Raw genomic sequence first — 6000 nt, 5'->3', positions numbered from 1 at the left:
TATTCTGAAAAAAATAGTTAAAATTCTGAAAAAAAGTCAATATTTTGAAAAAAAGTCAATATTCTGAAAAAAAATAGTTAAAATTCTGAAAAAAGTCAATATTCGGAAAAAAATAGTTAAAATTCTGAAAAAAAGTCAATATTTTGAAAAAAAGTCAATATTCTGAAAAAAAATAGTTAAAATTCAGAAAAAAGTCAATATTCGGAAAAAAATAGTCAATATTCGGAAAAAATAGTCAATATTCTGAAAAAAATAGTCGGAATTCTGAAAAAAAAGTCAATATTCTGAAAAAAAAGTGTCAATATTCTGGAAAAAATTGTCAATATTCTGAAAAAATAGTAAATATTCTGAAAAAAAATTGTCAATATTCTGAAAAAAAATAGTAAATATTCAGACATGAGTCAACATCTTGAAAAGAAGACAGGGTTCTGAAAAAAGTCAGAATTCAGAAAAAAAAGTATTTATTTATTTAATTGTGAATTTTGAATGTCCATGTTTGTACTAGTGTTTTCCTTCTTAAAATGTTTTTGAAATATTTAGAGATTTGGTTGAGCAGGGTATACTTGTACTTTTACTAGTCCTTTTATTAGAGATGTGTCTGTTGTTTGTTTTTAGTGTCAGGATGGATCCCATGTCTTTTCCTCTGCAAACAGAATCTACCTACGGGTACAAATAAATAACCTGAACCTTTGCAGATCATCAAAATGGATTAGATCATTATCCAAATCACAGTAAACGTAATATTTAGTAAAGAAAATAATCTGTGAAAATATCCTCATTAAGTTTTGTGGAGCTGCAGAGAAGCTGCCTACAAACGGTATTCTACAGACTGAATGAAAAAATCCTTGTTTGGTAAAAGAATCACACTATTAGCTAATGTTTCAATGTGAATAATGTTCCAAAAAGGATCATCCCCTCGACTATCGCAAATCAGTCAGTTAAAGTAATCGGATATTGGTTATTATTCACAAATCCTGCAGCCATACCAAAATCGACTAAATATTCCACTCAATTCACACCCACACGACCTCCGCCACAACATACACACATTTAAAAGCCCTGTCGATCCAATCCTGTCCCCAGCTTTGATTTGTCCCTATTTGAGTTACATCCTAACACATACGACGGTAACCTGATGCTACACACAACAGCAGCGGTTTAAAATAACACTGAGACCTCTCTTTATCAGGAATGCTGAGTGGGTCATTCAGCTCCGAGTGCATGACCCATACTCCCACACACAGAATTCACACTCAGCCAAGCCGCTTTCTCTTTGTGTGTGTGTGGGAGTATTAAGAGTGTTCCACATTATTAGTGTTGCCGATTATATTGTTCAACGATGCTGTGTGAAAATATGAAATGAAAACTCCCTCTCGCTCTGCCCTCTATTTCACCACAACCAGCTGACTTCCTTCCTCTCCACCTATCGCTTCCTCTCTTTATTCTCCCTTTATTCTTCAGCCCTTAATCACTTCCCTTTCCGTGCTGCTTTTTTCTATAAACTGGAAAATATCACTCCCTCATTGCTCTTAGAAGGGCTTACAAAAGTGTTGGCTCTTTGCCCGCCGCGGACAGCCCCAGACAAACACTCACATACACTCTTTGTCGCGGCGCTATTTAAAAAGTCATTGTGCTCGTGAAGATAAGCCTCAGCAGCCAGAGCGCCACAAAGCTCCTGATAAGCCAACCTTCTCTAAACTGTAGAAATGTAAAGAGAAAAACATCCAAATGGAGGCAGCAACCGCATGTGGGTGTCTGGTAGGGCTGCTCAATTAATCGTATTTTAATGGCAAATACGATTTTGGCTTGCAACGATTATGAAAACAACATAATCGAAATAAAACAATTATTATTATTTAAAAAAAATACATATATTATCTTTCTTTTTTTTTTTTCAATTGAATTATAATTAAAGGTGGGGTAGGTAAGTTTCAGAAACCGGCTCGAGATACACTTTTTGTTATATTCCATGGAATGCTCTTAACATCCCGATAGCAATGAATATCTTAAGTGCGTTGACAAAAAATCCATAAAAAGATTTCATCTGTCGAAGCCGTAATACTGTAAAAAGTACAGTGCCTGTCAGCCTTCCATCGGGGCACAACCTTATCTCGTGCCCTCATTGGTCATGTGCGCGTTCGTGTGTGTTGGAGGAGGGGCTCTGTGAGGAAGTGGCAGATTTTCTCCGGTTGTGTGTTTTCAAATTCTAGCGATCTCGAGCCGGTTTCTCAAACTTACCTACCCCACCTTTAAAGTTCAGGGTAATCAACTGTTAAAAACATACTACACCTTATTTTCAATAAATGGATGTTTTCAAAGTAAATGGATAATCGTTTTTAATAATCGTGATATCAATTATTCACCTAAATAATCGAGATTATGATTTTTGCCATAATCGAGCAGCCCTAGTGTCTGGGTTTTAAATCATGAAAAACATTCAGAGTTTGAATCCTGTTAGGGAAAAGTACAACAGCTTTATCTACTTCAAAGTTCCCTTAAGCCGCAGCGACTTTGGAAAAGTCAATGTCAGTTGAAGATCTACTACAGTACATTATTGTTTCACTATTCATCACTGGCAGAGAAGAGTGAGGTGAGGTGACTTCAAAATAGCAACGTTGTCCCCCACACTGTCAGAATCCTGCATGCTGGTACGGTGGATGTGATGAGGAGGCAGTGAGAGCACAAAGATGAACGATAAGCCCCACACAAGAAAAGCCAACAGATTCATATTGCGATGATGGGGTGGTGACAGAATGAGGGGAGAGAGACACGGGGGGGATTAAGACAAAACACTAAAAGAAAACACAACCAGCCAAAAGGACACGTTGCGCTCAAAAAACATGCATCAAAAACCAACAGAGGAATATACACAGCCGCTGTATATATTCTGTCGTGTTTGGACCCAAAGAAGCCACACCACCAACAACAGGGATATTAACGAGGGAGGGCACGAGAGAGAGAGGGGAGAATACCTATTTATGGCATGGCTGTCACTGGGCGACGCGACACACTCACAAGGAGAGAGGGACGTCCCAGTCGGAGCAGCCAACCAATGGGAACAAGAAGAGGACTCGGTGAATAAGGGGAGGGGGGGGGGGAGGTCGTTGAAGCTTAAAGGTCAATTCGGTAGTCGATGTGTGCAGCGTTCACATAAAATACCCACTCCATCACTGTGGGTTACAGACCTGCGTGGCCTTTATGATGTTACCACTCAAGGAGAACGGGACACTCCCCTGTGGTGGAAATGCTGGCTTTGGTTCAGCTCCATTTCAGTTTATTTGAGACATTAAGGATTGAATGAACACCGGGATGTATAACGGCCCTCTCTGATTGGTAGTTGTATGCCTGTTGTTACCGCTAGAAGCACCCAACATTACCTATAGTTACTTTGGTGTTGTCCAAAGGGGTAATTTCCCTTTGTCCTGACCACACGCTGGAGTCAACTTCTACATCGCTGCTGCTCTGTGAGAAGTCAGACCAGTGGAGGTCAGACAACACAAACACATTTACGCTGCTCTTATAAGGAAAGAATAACATGGAGATACATTCCAGTCTGCAACAGCCATGAATATTGCTTATTAATGCATATCGTTCATTTTTGCTATTTTTATCATTTGAGTTCTGTTAATGGGAAATGTTGATTTGCGTTCATTCTTCCTCTTCATTCCCCGTCACCGCCTTAAGGCTTAAGATGTCTCAAAACCTCATATTGTAGAAAATATAATGATGCTAATTGAGAACTAATTTGTTACCTTTGTGACAGTAGTTTCTTTTTTTCAAAGTCGCTCATGTGAATGACAAGCACTTTCACCATTTAATGACCTGTGGAAATCATAATTTCCTTCTTCCAATCGTGGAGAAACTGTGAACAATATGTTTGACTTTTACCAGGAAGTATAATCCAATTATAATATTCTTTCTACTGCCCACTGGGATTGTTGCATACACCAGTTTGGTTGCCTGCTATTGGTTTCACTTCAGCCTTAAGTCAAGAGTCGATGTCCGGATTAGTACACGACGTTAATACGGGACAAATGAGGGTGGAAAGCCTCTTGTGAGATCCACCAGGATAATCTCCTTGTCTTGGGGTTCACAACAAAACCACCTGATGTTGAGAGAGATCGAAGACATCTGGAGAATGCAGCTTCTCTCCAGTGTAATTCCTTCTCTGCTCAGACCTTGCAATTAGCTTGAACTTTAGGACGTACCTAGATAGGTCTCACTTGCTGCTTTATCTGACTCTAAAGCCAATCTAATCCACTATCAGCTTAAACCTGCAAGGCAGTGTCACAGTGCCATCTATTGGAAAGCACTTTGAATCGCCTTGTGTTGAAAGGGGCGATATAAATAAACTTGCCTTGCCTTTTTATCCCCTTTGCTTCCCCTCAGCATGTTGGTGAGGGAAGAGTTTACCAGAGTGAGCGATGTCGGAAGGAGATGCATAAAAGTCATAAACTCTAAAAGTCTTATCATGTTACTTTGTTTTTGAATAGCTCCCAATAAGTCCAATAACAGCGTGCTTGGTTTAACCGGTTCGCCCTGATTCCTCCTTTAGGTTCGTCCCCGTTCGCCCTGCTTCAAACGCATCGAGCCAAGGCCTCCCCTTCCAGAGCGGTGAGTACCGTTGATGCCGCACGGCTTCAGAGCGCTCGCTGCCTTGTTTACGGCTGAATATGCGCCTGATCGTGTACTAACTCCAGCTTGGCACACATATTGACTCTGAAGTCTCTGAATGTTGCCACGGCTCTACAATTCACCACCTTGCGTTATTCTTCCCACGATGATAAAAGGGATTTCCAGCTGGGTAATGGTTTGGGTTCATATCTGATGTCTGCCCGTTTGATTTCTGTCTCTAAGTGCATTAAAGACACCCACCTTGTCCTCTCGACAGTGAGTATATTGAGTACGATGTTTACATATTGTAATACTCAAACACTAGGTCAACGTACTTACCCAAAGACCTTTAAGCAGAGGGTTGTGGATCGGTGTGTTGCTCAAGGACAGCTCATAAAACATGGCCGCTGCTGCTGTAAAACCTGACCTTTTAGACAAAGGGCTTTTCTTTAACAACAAGGCAAAAATGCCCTTCATTTAATATACAATATTTAGAGTCAATGTTAACTCACTGATCACAAATGACTTTGTCTGTTGGACCGATAAAACCATGTGGATATTTACATACACATCGAATCCGTGAGCAAAGAGGAGGCCTGTTTGTGATGTAAACACTCCGTAGGTGTTTACGCCTCTTAACTTCCCACATGTCGGGAAGGACTCAAACAGACTTGAGCCTCGGGCCACGGAGAAGCTTCATTCCAGACGAGCTTTCCGTCTCGATGAAGCCACTGACAGACATTTGGCGGTAATAGACTTCAACACGACAGGTGCCGAGTGCTGCTCAAAGCTGAGGGGCGGCTGGGAGGCAGCGCTATGTCGGAAGAGATTTATCTATTCCTTTAACGAGCATTCAAAAATCATTAGAGATGTTTTCCTAATTTTAGGCAGGGCTGTAAAAGCAATGATATCAAATCTATTTTATAGCAATATGTACATGCTTGTTTACGGCTTACAACCTCCATTACATGCAGTCATAGCTGTGAGACACTTTTCTAATCGGCTTCGAAAACATGTGTTCGATGGCACACCGTGAAATATGTGTTCAAAGAAAGGGAATAGCTGCGTGCCAATAAGGTGTTATGGTAGCATTAAGTTGTCAGGGGCTTTCTATTGGAAGGTAACATCTAATATTACTAATCATTGTCCACATCAAGAGTGCTTTAAATAGCACTAGTGATACAGTTTTAGCCTATGTGCCAAGAGTGGAACAAAAACATAGTATTTAAAATGTTTCCAAAGTCTTTTGAAGTTGGACTTAATTGATGCTTCATGTTCCACAATGTAAACAGTGCAATGCGACTTTGAAGTGTGCAGCTAGCCTCGCATGCTTTGCATTGTTTCGACGTGGAGAAGAATCCTGTGAGTGTTTCGATCACTTTGGAT

At 40.4% G+C, this 6000-nt stretch overlaps 1 protein-coding gene across 4 annotated transcripts in view; it reads right to left on the bottom strand.

The window, feature by feature from the left end:
• plekha7a (pleckstrin homology domain containing, family A member 7a) overlaps positions 1–6000 on the bottom strand; it is a 177604-nt gene that overhangs the window by 41049 nt on the left and 130555 nt on the right. The gene's annotated exons all lie outside the window — the stretch shown is intronic.

The sequence above is a fragment of the Pseudochaenichthys georgianus genome, chromosome 6, assembly GCF_902827115.2.
Source record: "Pseudochaenichthys georgianus chromosome 6, fPseGeo1.2, whole genome shotgun sequence".
In the NCBI taxonomy this organism is placed as follows: domain Eukaryota; kingdom Metazoa; phylum Chordata; class Actinopteri; order Perciformes; family Channichthyidae; genus Pseudochaenichthys; species Pseudochaenichthys georgianus.
The sequence above is the reverse complement of the archived record's forward strand: the minus strand, read 5'-3'. Positions and strand labels throughout refer to the sequence as shown.